General features: G+C 36.7%; 1 protein-coding gene across 25 annotated transcripts in view; it reads right to left on the reverse strand.

Moving 5' to 3' along the window:
- FOXP1 (forkhead box P1) overlaps window positions 1-21,124 on the reverse strand; it is a 639,457-nt gene that overhangs the window by 365,960 nt on the left and 252,373 nt on the right. The window contains exon 1 of one of the 25 annotated variants that reach the window (XM_087923660.1): window positions 5,647-5,841. The exons of 21 other annotated variants lie outside the window; for them this stretch is intronic. The gene's annotated coding sequence lies outside the window, so the exon portion shown is untranslated. Of the gene's footprint in view, window positions 1-5,646; window positions 5,842-21,124 lie in introns of those variants that run through there. 3 more of the 25 variants (XM_087923664.1, XM_087923670.1, XM_026722302.2) reach the window with 3 other exon arrangements.

A 21,124-nucleotide genomic window follows, 5' to 3' on the forward strand; every position in this document is an offset into this window, starting at 1 on the left:
AAGGGCAAATGTAAACAAAATAACAAATGAATCCAACTGTGTTTAATGGTGAATGATTTTCAGAGAGAGCTAATAAAAGTTGACTGTCACAAGATAGACAGTTATCAGTACCAGCCGCTGAGAAGCTTTGTTCAGCAAACAAAACAGTCTTTGGGAGCAAAGAAAAACTCTGAAGATGAGTCCCACTTTGTTCTTTCGCGCAAAGTTTCCTAATCTTGCTGGCTAGCCATTTATTTTCACTTAAGGAATATATTACTCTGATTCCTTTGTTCTCACAGATATGGCTACATTTGGGTTCATCTCTTTGTATCCATGAACTGAGTCCAATTCTTTTATCTTTTGATTCTTTTATTTTTATCATTACAGCGGTTCTTTTTGTTGTTTTTGCTTTGGTTCACCCCTCCCCAGATTATGTTTTTTATTATTTATTATAGCTATTATTGTGTTGAGTTACACAACAAATTGATTCTATCACCATCCTTTTATGTAAAGTGCTCTTTTTCTCTTGTGCAAAAAGAATGTAATCCTTTAAAAAATACAATTTTCTAATTCCTACTATTTTCTAATTCCTGCAGGGTATAAGTTAGATTCTGTTTATTTGCCACAAAGGTAAACTAATAATACTACCTTGACTTCACTCAGGATATATATAAAATGACTTCTAAGTTATTTGACAGACAATACTAATTTCAGGTACAATATAGTGAATGCAATAGATATTTAATTTTTATAAAAATCAGGGGGTTTAATCTTGTTACTATACAATTGATTCAATTCAGAACACTTAAATATGGGCCATTCTATAAATTCACTGAAAATATATCCAATATGATATAAACTGATTTCCACTTGCCTGACAGGATTTCCTTGCTTGGCCTCCTCTGATAATACATACATATGATAATACCTGCATATTATCACATTTTCCTTGATATCTTCTTCATATCCCACCTTTTTATTATAGACCTTTGTTTTACCTTTTTAATTAGATAAGAGGAATAAATATATTCATTGACCTATATTAAACATGTACATCTCCTGATAATCCGGTCTCCATTTTAGGAACTCAGAAAAATTTCTAATATTGGCTGCCATCTCCTCCTTGTAAGTTAGCAAACTTTACTGTTGTAATTGTTAAATATGATTTATGCCTTAATGTGTTGTGCGGGCTCAACCAATCAGCAAATAATGATTACACTAATAAATGGGTTATGGAGATATATACAGGGAATATATATTTACCCATTTATTAGTGTAATCATCATTTGCTGTTGACTCCTTGTGACTCTCTGGACAAATCATTGCTTGACAAGATTTCATAATCTGCCATTGCTTTCTTCTTCCTGCAGTGAGCAAAGAGAATTTCCAAGGTTTCAATTGGCTTCATGCCTAAGGTGTGACTAGATATCACGTTCTTCTAATTTCTAGCCCACATTCTGCTACATACATGCTCTTCCTTGAGAATGAATTTACACCCTCGTTGCTGGTCTTCTGGAAAATATCAGAGATGCTTCAAGCAATGAATGGTTACTGAACAATTTATGACTGCTTAAGTTTTTATTGGTCTTTTATGTTTTGATATAGTAAACCACCTAGAGTTGTTTCTGTTGAATCTGGTGGTATATAAATACAACAAACAAACAAACCAGTTATTTACTAGATTAAGCTAATAAGCCAATTAACATGATGTGGCTTAGCTCTTCATTCCAATATCAAACAGAGTAGAGATAGATGACCATCCACAGAGCACTACAGAAGGACCTTTGGGTATTCTGGAAAGTGAAGCCACTGTAATGTAGGGATGGGAGAAGAGTAGGCTTTGCTCAAATTAGACATACTTTAATAATTGGACAATTTCTTAAAGCAGTAAAAAGTAGACTTTCAAATCATTCAGCTCTGTACATTAAAACTTAAGGCAAACTTCTTGACGTGAGCACAGAAAATAATTGTTAGTACAATCTTTATATTGGGCACCACTTAATATTGGCTGCGTTTTGAAATGTTTGTAGCTTCCATATATTCTTACAAGGAAGGTCCTATATACTGTAGCAATCTATATATGATAATCTATGATATGATTTAGATATGGGTAACTTTGCCAAATCAAACTTACTCAGAAACTGGAAAATTCAACTTAACTTGCAAAAGCACCATTACGTCCTGGAAAACAACCCGCTACTGAGGCAACATGAAAAGGTATTACAGTAATAGTTTCCTTGGACTTACGGGTGGAGGGGATTAGGGTCAAATAGCAACCACTATTTCATGGTTCTTCATAAAGAAGCTTTAGAGAACTTTTTTAAACAGTTTTCAATATAAAATAACCAAAGGGACCAATGGAAAATAAGAAATCAAAGCCAATGGTCATGGTGTTAAAACTCTAGACAAGACTGAACAACAAAAATTGTAACCATCATATTATTACAATGTCCCTAAAGCCTAATCCCAGCAATCAATTCAGAAGGATACCTTCATCAATTGTTTCAAAAGCTACTGGGACAAAAAAAAATCAGCATCCCTTCTTAATAAAATTAATCTAGATGATTAAAAACATCCAACTGTATTACGTCAAGATGTACCTATTGTTATTTAAATGGCTAAAATATGCTAAAATTATTTGAAAGCAACATTATGTAAAGGAACATAAAGTTTATAAAAGCACAATGTATACTGAAAGGATAAAATGTAAATGAAAGATAGAATAATAAAATGGGATTCTCCTGAATAAATTCAAAAGAACCATGTTTAAGTAGAGTAACCTGCATGAAAAATTATTACAATGCTGAAGAGTTTACCCAATTATATCATATTCTTCTCTCATTTAAGTCAATGATAAAATGAAATGACCTGCTCCCTTCTTTTTGTAATTTTGTGAATGTGACAGTACTGAATGCTTACATTGAAGAAAACAATGGTATTAAAATAATAAAAGTATATTTTTAATTTTTTTAATTATTTCATATAGAGTACAATAATAGTGTATTCAGTGACATCAGTACTGTTTTATATTTAATTGTACTCATTTCTTAGCAATCTATTTCAGATTGTATCCAAATTTAAACTGTAATCCTGAAGATTTTAATGAGAGGCAAATCCCATATGTCACACTTTGTCTTACTTCCAAGTAAACATGAGTACGTTACATTGTTCTTGTGCAAATCTGAAGTGATAATTTTCAGAGCAGGATTAAGTCTTCTTACTTGAGAAATAACAACAGCTAAAAGAAATCTTAAATATAAATCTTGTTTATAGTGCAACCACACTGAATTACCCTTAAAAGGTATTTTTCTCAGCAGAGTTTTTATTTTCTATGATTTAATATAATACATCAGAGCTCACCCTGGTGGAAGTCTGGAAGACCACAATATATTCTCTAAAAGTTATCAACGATGCAATCAAGAGATATGCAGAACACCTATCTGGCAGTTCTTAGGAAATCAAGTAACAAATCTTCCTCAACATTTCCTTCTCTTGTACTATCTAATCATTAATACCATCTTCAACCCCATTGCAATTGTATTAGAATTATTCTATTAACCATTCCATTAAAATTAAAGCAAGTTTTAAAGAAAGAGGGGGGGAAAGACTTCTAATTTACTCTGTAAAAATTCAATTTAAGTCATATAAGCTTTTAGGTTTCAGCTTTACAGTGTATGTGATATCTGATATAATAAATACATTTGCTGACATATCCAATATATTCTTTTCTTATATTAAAAATTCTAGTTTGCTCTCAGGTTTTGACACAATACACATTTTATTGTTCTACCAATAAGCCATAGCATGATTATTTTACTGCACAAATCTGTACCATCCTCCCTTTCAGCCAGTTTTAAATTCAAGTGAATTTAACAGTTTCACTCTTGATGTTAAGGAGGAAAAGGGACATTACACAGGGAAGAACTTTCTAGTATTCTTGTCTTTCTGGCAAATTTGCTTTTGCTTCCAGGCTACCCATAATGTAGAAGCCTAGATATTTTTTTCCCCAGAATTGGAAGATTATTCTCTTACCTTCCCGCAAAGCAATAACCTTGGCTGTGGTCATGTGAAACTATCTCTGAGGTATCCCTTTACTGCCTTTAAACACCAAAGCAATAAAAACAATATTTGCTCTTGTACCTTTGAAATTGTAACAAAAGCTTTGTTTTAGCATTTACCACAGTGTGCAATAAGAGTTAATAATCAAATCTGTCCCAACCCCCACAAATGTTAAACAAAAAGATAAAAGAAATGCAAATAGCTATTGTCATGGAAAGTTAAAGTACCTGTCTGTATTTTTAAGTGAAAACTATTATCTCTATCAATCAAAATTTAAGAATACAATAGCGCTAATCACATAAGGCGCTTTGACTGAGGTGCATTTTCCTCATAAAGAGACTATAAAAGTAATACATTTACAATTAGATAAGCTATTTACAATGTTGCTGTTAAAAAAAAAACTTAGGCATCTTATTGTTAATAAAATGTTCCTGAGTTTGTGTTATTCTGCACTCAAAAAAAAAAAAAAACCCAGCAAGTCTTTACACATTTTAATAACACTGATGCAATTTTATTCAGATCCTTATACTTGCAACATGTGGTAGAACAGCACACTCTTCTGTTTGAGAAGAGTCACTCAGATGAAGGAAATAGTTAATTGGTAACCTAAACACCTATTTCTGATCCAAAGACTAGTATCTCTATGTTCACCAAATCTAGAATATATTGCCATTCAAGGCGCTAAAGATTAGCTATTTTTCATTTTCTCATTAAAAACAACACCAGGAACGCATAATCTTCCTTTGAAATTGGAGTTTTAAAGGGAAGCTTCCAGATAACATGAATATTATGGCATGTTTCCTCTGAGACATTTCAGTCATAGATTTTCTCCCCGTTCCTTTTTCATTTTTTCTGAACCAGATTCTGTTAGAAATGGACTTGTCGCACAATTGGTAAAGTATCATGCTGCAGCAATTTTGTCTTGATTAAAAGCAACAGCAAGTGATCTTTAAATTGTAAATAGTTAAAAGTAGCATGCCATTCTGCAATTTTGCCCCTTATGAAGAAGCAACAGCGATGTCATCTTCCTCCACCCCGTTGTCCCCTGTATAAACAGGTTTCCTACGCTGTAGCCCTGTTACTGCTTGCATCAGAGTTAACTTCTCGAGTGTGCTATTAATATCAGCAAACATTACAAACTGCACATAAAAAAAAAACCTACTAAAAATTGAGGACCCTAGCTGAGGATATAAAAATGAGATTCCTTCTGTAATTTCCCACACAGAAGTGTGCGGGGGAGAGGGGGGGAGGGAGGGAGGGAGGGAGAGAGGGAGAGAGAGAGAGAGAGAGAGAGAACGAGAACTTATGTTGTATACTATTTTAAAATTTTCAGGAAACAAAAAAAATCATCTAAACAACTTGCATATCAGGAAAAAAAAGCAAGCTAAATATGTTCTTTAACAGTTTCCAAAAAAGCCATATTATGCTTTTGCTATTCTTCTGTGCAAGGGAAGAACAGACCCTAACACAGAAAAGCTAAGTCTGCAATCTCAATGGCTACAACTAACTCTTTAAAACTAAGGCTCTTTTAAAACTCAGATTAAGAAATAATGCTGAGCAGTCAGTTAAGAAGTGGACAAGAAGTGGCATTTCACAGTATACACTTACCCATTAATGACGAAGCTTTGAACTGCAGCAGTAATTCCCAACCAAGTGAGAAAAGTTGAGAATCTTGAAACACCACAGGCACACATCTAACTATCCAGACTTTCTCCGCTTCAACATTGGCTGCAGTGTAAGGAAGAAGTGAAGGTATGTGGTCTAAGCACAACAAAAGCCACTGCCTTACTCTAGATTAAATATGCAGGAAGAGGCCCCTTTGCATAAACACAAACACTCAGCAAATGAGTAACTGGCTCAAATCAGACGCCTGCTGTGCATTCTACCTGTCCTGATCTCTCACAAGCTGCACAGCTTGTTTAATAGAGATGGTGGCTGAAAGATCACACAGCTACACACTATCCTTTCCTATAGAACAGCAACTAATAAATAGGAATAATAGTAAGTACTAAATTGAGAGTTGCCTTCAAAAGAAAATATTTCCTCACCCACACACTTTTCAAAGCAGTAGAAGACAAAGAGACACAGACATGCAGAAAAGAACCTGTAGGTAGAAATACTTTCTCTAATTAAACCCCAAATTCATCAGAATTATAGGTTTTGATCTGCTAAGCAAGCTTACTTTAAAAGTAGATTCCTGTGATATTCTCAAAACTTTTTTTTCCAAGCAAATGTGTTGACAACTATACTGTTTATTTCCAAAAATGGACTTTGCAACTTACACCCTGAAATATGTGGAGGGGAAAAAAAATCCTATTTTTTCTTTGGTAGCTGTTTCAAAATCAGCAAATAATAATTTTAATGCTCAAGCTGTGTTCTTTTAAAATTATTTTTATTGCATAAAATGTTCCAGAAAGGCATCCATTTTATATATATATATAATATATTTTAAAACTCCATTACTTTCTATTAAGCTGTTCTACTTGGTGGAAAAGGAGGTGGAAGAAAATGTGATACTTAAAAACAAACATATGACTCAGAATCTTTGTGACTTGCTCTGAAACAGTATGGGCAAAATCCAGCCAAAGTTTAATTTTATTGATTCTACATATATACATATCCATTATGCTATTTATCCCCTTCCAGGTGAAGCAACCTTATGCAAAGTGAAGAAGAGAAGCAAGAAATAGTAAACCAAATAAAGGATTCAGGTAAGAAAAGGTAATACCTAAGTCTAAGTTATGTGAATACTGTTGACTATGACTTTTATCCCTTTGCTATATAGTTTTATACATTGGGCATTTCTTCCCTAACTCTTCAGTTCTATGGAATAAATTCTGTCATGTTCAATGCGAATTAATAGCAAAAAGAAATCAAATGGTAAGCACACATTAGCTGTCTTGTTGATACAAAAACTTCAAACCTGCTTAATTTTGATAGGATAATGTTATACGTGTATTTCCAAAGCAATTAAGCATCATCTATATATAAAGCAAAATTAATGAACATTGATCAATAGGTTCAATGTATAAGAATGATACAATTTTGAAAGATTGGCAATTTTTTTAAAAAAATCATTGTAGCTATATACTTTCCAAACAGAGGGAAAGAAAAAAAAATCACTATAGGGTTTTGTTTTGTTTTAATGGCATATTTCAAAAGATGACTGAAGCAGTCTTGAGTTCCATGCCTGGAACAGCCCAGGACAGAAGACACACCAGTCTTCTTGAAAATGACCTTCCAGAAGCTCAGGAAAATACATCCCCCTTCTGAAGTGCTCTAGAAACAATTCTTCACCATCCTTATTAAGTATTTGTTAGTCATATTGTCAGATGAAGATGAATTACAGAACAGAAGTACTATAAGTGTGAAGGAAATCCAATCACACTGTGACAGCCAGCCAGGGGGAACTGGTGGTGCAGCTGCTGACCCAACCCGATGGTGAGCTCTTTGCTATAAAACCATTCACCAGCTTTGAAGACAAGCACCACCAAAAACCAAGAGAAAACTGTGAGGAGTGTCACAGCAAAACACTCATACTTATTAAAATTGTGCAAGATTATGTGAGAACAATTAATCAGTGACATGGCTTGCTTCCAGAAGCTGTGATTGCTCCATCACTGGAGACTCTGTAGAAGAGATTGGACAGCTATTTGGAATGGTATAGGGTTTCCTGCCTCGGCAAGGGGTTGAACTATAAGACTTCCAAGGTCTCTTCCAACTCTGTTATTCTTTATTTTGTATGGCCGGTGTTTACATTATGGTAGATTCTACACTGGAAGTCTTATAGTTCAACCCCTTGCCGAGGCAGGACTGCAGAGCCACCTCTGTGTCAATAGTTAAAAATGCACACTAGTGTGTGTTCTTCAAACCCGGAAATCTACCTATAAGCACAGTGTGTTAGAGGAAGTACATTAGGATTGTGGTTTAAATCAATGTTTTTTCCCCTTTACTCTGGAGGTTTTCTTATAAGCTGCAAAGAGTCTGCTGATGTACAATTTTAAAACTGTAGGTAATAATATCAACAATATCAACGATAAGGTATAGGACTGATTATATGCTGAAACAAATCCAAGTTAATCAATCTGAACAGGCAACATGGGGATGACAATGACATTTTTTTTTCAGGAACATGTTCTTTTGATCTTCTTGTTACATTTTTAGGACGACAAAACACAAGGGTTGTATCAAACTATTTATCTCCCTGAAGGAATAGCATCTGCCACAATTCCCACACTCTGCTCCATCACTCTGCATTATCTCCTAACCTGTTCTAGTTGAGAGATCATGATGGGGACGATGAGCAAAAAGGCTACAGAAGGAGAACAGAGAAAATCCAACAGTATCAGCTGCTCACTTAGCCCACAATTTTCCTGTGACAGTATATTTCAATAAGGACAAATTTTAACAGTCTGGACATGTTTTTAGTTTTAAGCTAAGTCATGTATTAACTATTATCTGTAAAAGAATCACTGAATAAAAGGAAACTTGTTTTCATGTAAAAGGCTAGAGATCAATGGAAGTTCCACTGAACCCCCCAAAATGTGGGTGCTTTTATACAGATGAGGGGCCTTGGTGCTCTTTTCACTTGGTTATTTTCTTGCAGACAGTTCATTATCCAAAGTAGGTAATATCATCAGCGCTATCAGGAAGTGGGATTTTCTCTCATTGTATATTTTAGTGGCTCTTATACAGATACATCTTAATGTTTATTTTAAAGGCTATTTCATGGATAGAAGTTCTGTGAAGTATTGGGAGCCGGAACTGTTTATGCACAAATATTCTGTCTTTCTTTGTATATTAAGGAACCCGACATTTAAAAAAATTTCCCAATAGGAATACTGTAAATATCCCAAAGGGAGAATCTTGCCCTTGATATTATCAGAGAATTTCTGCATGTCTTGGAAGATATTGGAGGAAATCTTCCTTCCAGATTCACTGACCACAGATGTGGTAGAGAATTTGGAAATATTATTTGGGCCCAGCAATATTTAAAACTGTTCTTCCATTCAGAAGCTGGAATTTATTTCCTTGATAACTTAGGAAAATAATATATAACAAACCATATTTAAACCCCTTATTAAGAAGATTCCAGGAACAACTCTACTGTTTACTATTTTTGCACTAAACTGACCTTTAAAATAAGATTGCAGGTAAGAGATCTAATCAGGATGCAAATAAAATACAGAACAAAATGTAATCAGCCTATCAGTATGTACAAGCTTTTTTTTAATCCCTATGGAGGTTCTAATGACTGTTTTGGCAGTTCTAGCTGGTGGTGTGTGTGTTTGAGAGAGAGAGAGGGAGGGGAAGGGTGGGGAGGGAGAGGGGAGCTAATGGAAGAGCTGTTAGCGAAATCCAATATTAATGTTCTATATCACACCAAACACAATGCAATTGAACATATTATACAATTACAGGTGGTTTCCAATTCTAGGGCTAATAGATGTTGGAATGAAAATTAATATTTGAATAAGATAAATGAAGCAAATCATACTAAATTTTGGATTTGCCCATCTCTTCTGCTGTAAGGCTCCTTTCCACTGGACTCTCTTTAGGTGTGTGGTGAGATATCTGTCGGAAGACCCAAATGTTCAAAATACCATTTCCAGGAAAGCTCAACTGACTATATAGTTGTTAAGAAATAAAGCACATAAAAAGATCCAGAGTTTTGAGGGAGAAGAGTAGGACCTCCAGAAAATAAACAGAGTATATAGTTTCAAAGGCTACAGACACAGACATTTCATTGTTCAAGCCAATTATCAGTGGAAAATAATAACAACAGATGGATTCAGAGTCACTGACTTTTCATATGCACTTCATCTCTGCACAACAGATGATGAAATGTGAGAGCTATCTCAGAAAGGCAAAACATCTTTCAGTAAAAGAACTCTATACTCCAGATGGGGACCTTCTAAAGCAGCTGATTATTCTCTTATAATGTTTTGAAGATAGACTTACTATAACATTTCAAGAACTCATCGGATATGATGAGTACAATGGCATCATTGTTTAGGAGGAGGGGAAACTAATTTATGACTGAAAATAGTCATACATATTTCTAGGTTAGCAATGTGCATTTCCTGTTTCCACATCAAGTGCTTTCAGCTTCAAATAAAGGCCTGATCCCATCCTTCATGAACTGGCATAAAACTAAAATGGGGATTTTGCCAATGGAATAGGCCCAAAATTGGAACGTCTGCTTCTGGCAGAAGAATAATTCTCCTTCCAGCATATACAGATACACACTTTTGCTACTTGGGAAATAAAACTATCAAAATATCTGTCTCAAGAAAGAATATTCATTTATTTTGTGAGAAAAAAGAAGGGCTGAATTATTAATTAACAGTTTCAGTACAGAGCTGCTGCCTACAAATTACCAGAACTTTAAAACAAATATGTTTGTTACTTAGGACATATACAAGTTCAACCAACAGATTCATGTACTTTTATAAAATGCAATCCTTAAATCTGTTGCAGGAAACACTCATAAACTACACTGATGACTCTGCATCAATCCGAATAATCAAGATAAATGGATATGGCTTGTCCTTTCTTTCCAATGCCATATAGGAAGTCACTTATGAAACCAATAGGAATTTCAGCAACAATGTAAGATCGCTAACTTTGCTGGTAAACATATTTGAAAATAGAAAAAGAAGCTACCCAAATTATAGCCCAGGATAGATCATATTTTCTGTTGATAAATTCCTATCTAATAATGAGAATAATAATAAGTTGGATTAAAATTATTTTAGCAATAGTAGTAGAAATGCCTTGCATATTAAAAACTACACATGATTAATAATATCTATACAAAAGATTAATGGTGGTACACACATTTTTTCTATGTTGACCTATGATTGGTAAGTGAGGTAAATCAAACTGACATGTAGTAAATCACACATATCAATTCTTCACTATTACTCATATATTCTAGCAAATGAAGCATAATATGCTTTTAGCGAGAAGTAAGAGTAATATGCAAATTTTGATAGGGCAATTGATAAGCAAATCCAGTAAGTATTAGTTAAATATTCAGTTACAAAAACAGCCCCCTCCCCAAACCATTGCAGATCTCATTTAAATTCCACAAATTTCAGTATTTTGGATAACATGAAAAACATTTATCAAACTTTCAATAATCTATATTAATGTCTTCATCAATTACATTGTGTACACTCTCCCTTCAACTTTTTATTCCAAAATCAACATCTGCAGGCCCATTTTAGATCAGGAGAACTTGTATATAGTGTGAGCATTTGTGTATATACAAATATATAATGAAAACATATTTTATTAAAGAAATAAAGGAGGGAGAAAAGGAAAGAAACAGAAGAAGAAAAAAGGACAAAACCCTATGAACGAATATTGAGAAAGCTAATCAATTTTTAAACTCAGCATTCAACCTTGACCACCCGAAATAATTTTTGTCATTATGGTGAAAGAGAGCCAGCTCAAATTATTTTGAAAACAAGATTTTGACAAATCCAAAATTGTACATGAGGTGTGACACTGTCTTTTGGGGGGAGGGACAGGCTAAACTGTAAAAGGGAAGAAAATATTGAGGCCCTCACTGTATTCTTAATTAAGATCAAGAATCTACCTACTTATTTTGAAATAAACATGGGCAATACATAGTATTAATTCAGTAGACCTCACCTATTTACTCTATTTTATATATATATATATATATATATATACACACACACACACACACACACAATATATTGTGTGTGTGTGTGTGTGTGTGTGTGTGTGTGTGTGTGTGTTTTCTTAAGTTTTCGCTGGTACTTACAGGTATGGCATTCAGCTTTGTTGGGTATTTTCCCACGTTATTGTAGTTGTGCTTTTAAGGTTGTAGCAACGCGTTTCGCAGAATCTCAACTGCCATTATCAGGCTTCTGGTAGTGTCCGTCTGTGAGTCAGGCCCCATCTCCCAGCCTGACTCACAGACGGACACAACCAGAAGCCTGATGATGGCAGATGAGATTCTGCCAAACGCTGTTACAACTTTAAAAGTACAACTACAATGACGTGGGAAAATACCCGAACAAAGCTGAATGCCATAGATAGATAGATAGATAGATAGATAGATAGATAGATAGATAGATAGATAGTTGCATTTCAATTCTAGACTTCATAGACTTCAAGTAGTTTTCTTGGCAGTAAGAAGAAAATAGTTTGTCACTATCTTCTTATGAAATGTGCTGCTAAACTTCCAAATCTAATACTTGGGATTTTCTAATAGTCACCTTTTCCATTATTAATCAGTTTCAATCCTAATTAGTTTGTTGAAATAAGCTTGATGAGATCAGCCTGAAATAACAAAAATACCTGTATGCTAACATTAATCCAATGCCTTTCACTCATTTACCTGTTTATTAACAGGTATATTTATATTTAAGGATAGTCTTTGCTTAACAATGGACTGGAATTTCTACTGTTAAGTGAAGCAGACATAAAGTGAGATGTCATTTGACCACATCATTCAGCAATAGCAATTCTGTCCGCACATGTCAAGGCTGAGAAACACTGCTTTAGGAGTTTGGTTCTAGAAGTGATGTTTTAATTGAAATATACTGTAAATATATATTTATTGTTTGATTGATTGAAACAGTTTTATTGTTTACGTTTTGTGAAATGTATGCCATCAAGAGTCATGTTGTTTGAGTTGGGAATCTAATTAAATAATTGAAAGCAATCTGGCTCTTCTATTTCTGCATCCTGCATGGCCATTAATTTTCTTCTCGTCGGCCACCACCCAGGAATCATTTTTCTCATAGCATGTTCTTCAAGTAACTTACAAAAGACCCATTCCTTCAATGTATATTAGATTTATCCTACATGGCAACAAAGAGATTAAACACTTAATTTATACGTACAAAAGGTAAATAAAAAGAAAACAAAATGTGAAGTGCATAAAGTAACCAAAGCATTATGCATGGAGAATTTTCACAGGTTGGTTGAGCTTAGGAAACCATCTATTATGGTCTTTACAATGTCACAATCACATATTAAAGTTGTAGAGCAAGTAGTCAGCAAATACCCATTCTGGATGCACTGAAAATCCAGATTGCGGGACAGCAAAATATATGTCATATCTTCTTGCTCTGGGAAGGGCGAGAGCAAAACAAATCATCTGTGTGGATGTGGCTTAAGATGTGTGAAACCACAAATATTGTACTTGTGGTAAAATACTCATAGTACCACCCCACATTTGCTATATGCCTCAGACATTTTTCTAGTTTTGTGTCATGGAATGGAACAAACATGATGAAATATTTACAATATATTCCAAACATTTTCAAGGAAGAAATGTGGCAGAAGTATTTAGAGAAAACTAATAATCTGATATGCAATCCATCAAACCTTCTAAACATAAAATACTCAGATATAAACCAAGTTAATTCTAAATTAAATCAGGAAAAGAATTCAATCAATTGGAACCCTTAAATAAAGTATGAATTAGTATGAAATACTATGCATGAATACTCTTCACATATTGCCACTATGAATCTGAATATTTGAATTTGAAATATGATGCTCTTCACCTTGTGCAATTAAGCAAAATAACAATTTAACTACAATGTGTTTACATATATGAAATGGATCATTTCATAGAATACAATGAGAGACCAGGTAGTTAGATTTCTGAAACGTCACCTGAGATTATCTAATCCACAAACAACATTACAACGATATTTTTTAACCAATCAGGGAGGAGAGGGCAAAGTATTCCTAGCCCCATCTGTGCCATTCTGTATGCTATGTCATCTTTTAATATCTTTTCTTTGCCTTTTAATCTGCTTTTACCAGCACATTATCCATCAACAAGACAGGGTACATGAAATCATGGAAGATATGCTTCCCATAAGGACTCCTGCAGAGTGTCCCCAGTCTACTGCCAGCTAAAACAAAGAGAAGGGAACAAAGTTGCGGATAGCCCTAAACTCATATCCTTTTGATATGTGGTGATCATATTGTTTAGTATATCACTGAGCCAAAACTTATCACTAATTTAATGAAAGAGACAAGCAGGAAAATAAAAAGGTTGTGTTAAAGAGCAAGATTATAAAACAAAAGAAGCAGGGGATTTTAATGCATTCTAAAAAAGAAATGCATTGGTTTAGAAGCTGAGGTCTTTCACCCCAAAATCTATATACTACCAGCATCTTTATGCTGAAATAGGCAAAAACATTTGAATTAATTAACCTCCTACATTAGAAATATTTGCTATGGTTACAGAATAAAGTTAAAAGATCATTAAGGTTACTGACAATGAAAACAACTGTTCTTAACATATTATAATTGTTTTTATATTCTAAATATTCTGAGAAGGGTGCTCTTCAGTAAATAATTATTCTCTTTACTGATAAGATGGCGGGGGGAGGCAATAAATTTAATAAATAAATAAAAATAATACACCTGGCCCAGAATTATGAAGTTCTATGGAAGTGATCAAAACAATAGTGAAATGTACGAAATTTCTCTTGCAAACGAATTGTCATACTGTACAGTTCAGTGTCTATTTCAAATTCAGCTATATATAAATGTATTTTTTGTGTTTTACTATATTGTTAATATGTTCTTAACTATCTAGCAGTTTCAGTGTAAAATTATTGGAGCTTAATCATTTCCAATTCTTCCCACCTATGTGACTTCTGTTTTTTCTTTCAAAAAAAACCCTTTCAGACGATAACATTTTGCATTATGGGATTAAAACTGATCAGGTTTTAGGTTTGCACACCCTTATCCTAGCTTTTCCCTTCCTGGTTCGGTCATGAAACTGAAACAGAAATGTTAGTTTGAGTTTGAAAGTAGCCAGAATTTGAACTAGAAACTATGTTAGCTTCTGATCATATAACATCTAACTTATCAAGGTAACTTGGGTATTAAATGTACCCTAGGAAAGATAGCAGTCTTAAATGGGATATCATACTTTCTTCGATTTGGAATTGTTCTTCTTCAGTATGGCCATGTCAGCTCAAGGAATTTTTAGATATTCTTACATTCTAACACCCCACAAAACAAACTATATAAAACTTAATGCTATATCAGCCCTATCTGAATTACGTTTTTTTTTTAAAAAAAAAAATTGGTTAGAACTTTGCTTCTTACCAGCAGATCATCCCCTAAATAGAGAAACAGGAATAGGACCCATTTTCTACCCCTCCTATATCCTCATTTGCCTACCAAAATTTTTGTAGGAAGCACCTGCATATGTCTATGTGTGAACTACAGAGAGTAGGGGGGAATAAACATATTTCTTCTTTGTCATGTGCTAGCAAAATCCTCTGGTGAAGCTTGGTTTCATTTTTAAATGGGAAGACACCTTTGTTTCATGGATGACTACTTAGGATACAAAGCATTATGCAATTAGTAAACCTATAAAAACAGCTAAGTGTCACATTGGAATAATTACAAGTTGCTAAGCAGCCTATAATGAGCAATTACTACATGAACAGAAAAGGCATTGTGGTTGCTATTTTTGATCACTAATTTGAACCAAAGGGATGGCGCCTGCCTTCTCCTACAACAAAAAGCTTGAAGTTTGCCTAGAACAAGCTTGGTATCTCCCTACATTTAGCAAGGTTTAGTCTGCTTAGTGCTACATGGGATCACACATGGATTTAACACATGCAACATAAGTATTTAGTCTCACTTCCAACATTCCTATCCTTAAAGCTCCCTGATTAATCCTAACCAGTGATTGAGTAAACTGGGGTTCCCAGTGTTGCAATAGTCTTAACACTGAGAAGTGAAGATGTTCCCTGGAGAAAGGGCATGCTCATAATCTTCCAGCACTTTTCAGTCTCACATGTCTGATCAGTTCATAGGAAGAATTTCTTTTCAGGCAACATGATTATTTAATTAATAAACTATATCAGCTTTGAAGCAAACTATGATCACAATAGGGATAGGCTGTGGAAAGCAGGGTAGCAAACCATTGGATACTTCAATTTTTTTATTTACAAGTGGTTCAGATTTCTTTCAATTCAATGGTAGAAATGTCCATCTGGGTTCAGTTCCAAGTGGGAAGAAAGAAACTGGAAACATGGAGACTGCTTGGCAGGATGGTTTTAATGGTGGACAGGACCACATGGTTTGAAGTCCTGGGCAAAAATAAGCACATGGGTGAGAGAGGGAGAAAGATTTATACCCTCTGTTGGGCTTTGAACTTGCTTCCTGTTCCTGTGGCAAGAAATGTATCCTGATTGGTTGTCAGACTCCCATGGGCCATGCAGGGGTAACTTTGTAGGTTGGCTTGAGTCCCAGGTTTGGTTGAATCTTGCTGAGTGATGCAATGAAGGGGCTTTGGGCAATTCTTTTTATGACTTAATGGCTTTACCTGGTTTGGATTTTGAATGAGGATAATCTATCACCCTGGAGCTGAAGGTCTTTTGTCTTGTAGATAAGCTGGCCCAACCTTTCTGGGGCAATTAACAAAGGAGAGGGCTGCTTTCCAAGAGCATGTATTTCCCTTTCCCATCCAGGGAAGTATAATATTCTGCTTTTTTAATATTTCCTAGAATATTTCATTCTTCTAGGAGAGGGGTGGGTGCTAACTTTCTACAGTAGCATGTGCTACTTTTGGAAGTATTCCAGAAGGATATCTGGTGTCTTTGCTACTTTTAATCATATTATAATACTGCAAGAGCTCAAGTTTGGATTTAGTAGCTGAAATTGCACTGTATGCAGTGAAGAGAGAAAATATCACTGTTTTTTGTGTGGCAATTAGTTACCGTGTGCTAAATCTGCCCCTAAAGCAAAAATATTGAGATTCATATAATACTTACCGAGTCATTTTAAAAAAAAAGTCTAATTAATCAATGGTGAAAAAAGTTGTCATCTGGCACAGATCATGGGTCTGGTGCCTATTAGATGTGTTTTACTTAAATTTTCAAAACTCTTTCCACTGAGCACTGCAAAATATATGATTAATACTATGTTGCCTACTGCTTATATACAGACCACCCAGTGACCTATAATGTCAGGTATCCACAAGCTTTTTTACTTCTCCTGATAAATATAAGCATCGTATATACATTTTTAAGTTGCGGCTCAAATAGTGTTTTCAGGCAAACGAGATGATTTTGAGATGATATCAATTAAAATGGTCCATACTTTGACTGATATGCAAAGTGTAATCAACTGTGATCCATCTGTTCATTGTCTCCTACAACAGCTCCTAATACTTCCTGAAAATCTACTCTGGTTCTATAAATTTAGCAGATCTTTGGATGCAACACCAAGTATTATAACTAGAAATTAGAACTTCCTACAACAAAGAACCTGAACAAACAAGTAATTTTATATGATATTTTATTTGGGGGGGAGAGTCCAGGAATTAAAACAAGTTTTTGAAGGATGTTAGGATTTTAATTCTGTTAAACAGACGCTTTCCCAGGGTGAAGCCCGACACAATGACAAGCTTGCTACGTTCGTTAATGAGCTCCAGCTGGGAAGCAGCTCGAATCATGGCGGCAATGGGGGGAAATTCTTTCTGGATGGAACATATTTCAACCGCCCATATCATGTATAGATCATGTTGATTCATTAAGAACTACTATACTGGCCACTGATTTAGGTAAGATATTGGCGGATGATCCGTGGTTGATAAATAACCAAAGCCAAATCGATATGCGGGATGGTATAGCATGGTGGGGAAACAAGATATATGTGCCTAACACATTGAAATTAATAGTATTAAAACACTGTCACGACGTTAAACAGGCAGGGCACTATGGATTTTTAAAGACATTACACCTTGCAAAACGACAATTTTGGTGGCCAGCTATGAGGGCAGATATAGAGAAAGGGCGTTGGTACTTACCTGATACGCCCATTCTCTGTGAGCTGTGAAGAGCATCCAGTAGTGGGAGGTGCTTCAGTCTCTTCCTAGTTAGGCTGGGCTTAATTTCTGAAGATGCTCCTCCTCCTCCACGGGACTCCTCTTTAGCGTCCCCAGTTTTTGCGAAGCCGAGAAGCTGATACCCTCTATGCTTCAACCTATCTAAGACCTTTGGCCGGAACAGACCCCCACCAGACAGAAAAAAGGGTGGGGCTGGATATTCTTCACAGCTCACAGAGAACGAGCCTATCAGGTAAATACCAACGTCCTTTCTTTCAAGAGCTATTCAGAGCATCCAGTAGTGGGACATACCAAAGCTTGGAACTGCTTGGAACTGTCCTAAGCTTGGAACTGTCCTAAGGGAAGGACTCTGTCTGGGTTGAAGTCCTCTTCGAGTCCATGTGAACTTGTTGCAAGACCCTCCTACCAAATGAAGCTTCAGCAGTTGCAAATACATCAATTTTATAATTCCTAATGAATGGGGAAGGTGAAGCCTAGGTTGCCGTTCAACCAATCTCCTCTATAGTGGCCTGTGTGGCCCATGCTGCTGAAGCTGCTGCACTCCTGGTGGAGTGAGCAGTAATGCCTTGGGGCACTGGAATCGAGTGGGACTCATATGACTTTGCAATTGTGGCCCTAAACCATCTGCCTATGGTAGAAGAAGAAACCTTGTGCCCCAGAGTGTTTGGTTGAAAGGACACGAAGAGGGCCACTGTTTTCCTTGAAGGCGCTGTGCGATCTATGCATATGCATAGAGGCCTTCTTACGTTCAAACAGTGCCATTGGTGTTCGAGTCTGTGAGTTGGGCATAAACAAAAAATTGGAAGCACAAGCTCTTGTGCCCTGTGGAATGCCGAATTGATTTTTAGAGTAAAGATTGGATCAGGTCTGAGGACAACTCTGTCCAAATGGAAAATATAGAGATCATTACGCACAGATGAGGCTGCCAGTTTGGAGATTCTCCATGCCGATGTAATTGCGATTAAGAAAACAACCTTATAGGTTAGAAAATGAAGGGTCGTGCACGGACCTTAGTGGTTCGAAAGACCCGTACTAAGTGCCATTAACACCTTGTTGAGATCCCAAGTCGGGTAACAGTGTACCCCTGGGGGTCGCAAGTTCCTGGCCCCATGGAAAAAACTATGAATGCATGGATGATGGGAAATGGAGTTGAGGTCCCCCCAAGATATAACCGAAGCCAGGGCTGCCACTTGTCTCCACAGGTTATTTGGCGATAGGCCTCTGTTCAGGCCCTCCTGCAAAAAATCCAATAGTTGTGGTACCAAAGGAGAAGTGGGATCAATCTGAAAATGCCTACACCAAGGGCAGAAAATGCCCCAGGTGGCATCATAGATATGGTTCGTCTAAGGATGTCTAGCTGCCTGTATGGTGTCAATGACCTGATTGGAAATTTGTTCACCTCTCAAAAGTTACCACTCAATTTCCATACAGCTAAGGTCCGGGTGCAGAACTGAGCCCTGAGACAGCAAGATGTCTAATGAGGGGATCCTCCATGGTGGCTCCGTTGACAAGTCCCTTAGGTCTGAGAACAATGTGCGGTGTGGCCAGTAAGGGGCCACTAATAACTATTCTGCCCTCTCCTCCAGAAGCTTCTGTATCAGTCTGGAGATCACAGGAAGGGGTGGGAACGCATATAGCAGTCCGGGAGGCCAGCGACAGCTGAGGGCATTGACGTCCTCTGCCCCTTGAGAAGGATATTGTGAAATGAACTGTGGTAGTTGGGCATTGAGGGGGGAGGCAAAAAGGTCAATAAGGTCAATAGGCCTGTCCCTGAGGGATGCAGCCAGGGCAGCCAAGTCCTGGGTGCAGATGCTAGGTCAAAAGGGAGGGCAATGTATTCATAATGTATGTTGTTGAAACAGAACCTGAGAAATTTAGTGTGGGAAGGGCCTGATCGGTATGTGCAAATATGCCTCCATAAGATCTATGGACGTAAGCATGTCATCCCGACTGATACCGAGCAAAATAGATTATAGAGTGGTCATTTTAAATTTTCAGTAAACTAGGAATTGGTTCAGGCGTTTAAGGTCCAAAATTGCCCTCCACCCCCCCCCCCGAACTTTTTGGCACCACAAAGGGATGGGAATAAAAGCCCTGATCTTGTTGTTTGGTGGGACAGGTTGAATGGCTTATCTCTAGTAAGTGTGTTATAGCCGTTTGCATAAGGGATCGTTTCCCTGGATCCCCGGAAAGTGGGCATTTCATAAAAAAATTGGTGTGGGGGGGGGGGTTGGAGTGAAACTCCAGGGCCAAACTGAACCTGATAGTGTCACTGACCCATACATCAAAGGTACAGGAGTCTCACTGATCAGCAAATAATCTTAGACGGCCGCCAATGGGAACGTCCTGGTGGCCCCTATTTGGACCAGTGAAAAGGCCTGGCTTCTGACCCCCGAAACTGCCTCTTGTTTGGGCCTCCTCGCCTGTTTCGGGTCCCCAAACTCGGATCTCTCTGAATATTGTCTATATTCTGATGGTCTTTGATATCTCAGATAATAAGGTCCCCGATAAAAGGTACAAAAGGGACCTCTTCCAAAAGGTTGGGAAGTTCTGGGTTCTGACTTTCGAAAAAGAGAGGGGAGGATCTTTTTCTTGCTCCTAGTTTCAATTAAGAGGGGGTCAAGAGCACTGCCAAATAATTTGTCCCCCGAAATAGGAGCTGAGGCCAGCCGCCACTTATGTTTTGTGTCGGCCTGCCAATGCCTGAGCTAAAGCAGAGATCTGAGAAGCAATGGCCCTTATGAATTTTACAGCATTAAAAGTAGCATCCGCAGAAAATTCTGTAGCAGCAATTAACTTTGCAACGTCTTGATGTGCCCTTGTGTTAGGCGCTGGAATAACCTCTCTCAGGTGACAAAGCCATCTAATGGATGATCTAGTAAAGAATGATGCGGCTGTTGCTACTCTAATGGCCCATGTGTCCGAGACGTGTGCCCTATGGAGAGCTAGTTCTGCCCTTTTCTCCTCAGGCTTGAGGGCCTCTTCTGCCTCACTTGGAATGGTTGAAGAGGATGCCAGGGCAATTATCGGCTCATCCACTTCTGGAGTGTTGAGGGAGTTGGAAAATTCAGGAGCGAGATTATAAAATCTTTTGTCATATCCCGTTGGGGCAGGGTATGAGGTTGAAGCTTCCCATTGTTTCTGCACTGGGTCAGAAAACATATGAGGAAGAGGGATTACATCTGCTTCAGCGACCAGTTGGGAGAATAT

This window comes from Pseudonaja textilis, chromosome 2 (genome assembly GCF_049901715.1).
Source record: "Pseudonaja textilis isolate UNSWEBS1 chromosome 2, rPseTex1.2, whole genome shotgun sequence".
NCBI classification, from domain to species: domain Eukaryota; kingdom Metazoa; phylum Chordata; class Lepidosauria; order Squamata; family Elapidae; genus Pseudonaja; species Pseudonaja textilis.